The sequence below is a fragment of the Otolemur garnettii genome, unplaced genomic scaffold, assembly GCF_000181295.1.
Source record: "Otolemur garnettii isolate 467f Iridium unplaced genomic scaffold, OtoGar3 scaffold00041, whole genome shotgun sequence".
Lineage (NCBI taxonomy): Eukaryota > Metazoa > Chordata > Mammalia > Primates > Galagidae > Otolemur > Otolemur garnettii.
Genome location: NW_003852436.1, coordinates 11439680 through 11440014, shown reverse-complemented (window position 1 = coordinate 11440014; position 335 = coordinate 11439680). Strand labels below are relative to the sequence as shown.

The 335-nt window shown below is 34.6% G+C and overlaps 1 protein-coding gene across 1 annotated transcript in view; it reads right to left on the bottom strand.

Annotated features, from left to right (window-relative positions):
- The window catches only part of FAM160A1 (family with sequence similarity 160 member A1), a 241812-nt gene that overhangs the window by 16053 nt on the left and 225424 nt on the right, over positions 1-335 (bottom strand). The gene's annotated exons all lie outside the window — the stretch shown is intronic.

Here is a 335-nt window from a genome sequence, read left to right as displayed (position 1 = left end):
CAGTAACTATGAATTTAGGAAAAGTTTCTTAACTCACTCTGCCTTCCTGGGGACAATGAGAACTATATTAAATGGTCTCTTACAATAAAGTCACTTTAACCCAAAAATGCTTCATATGACTACCTTTGATATTAAAAATTCCAACTTCATTATTGGAATAGCTTTCAAAACATATGAAGATATTACATATATGTGTGTGGTATGTATATAATTTGGAAATGATATTTTTATTTTTGAGACAGAGTCTCACTATGTTACCCTCAGTAGAGTGCCATGGTGTCACAGCTCACAGCAACCTCAAACTCTTGGGCTTAAGAGATTCTCTTGCCTCAGCC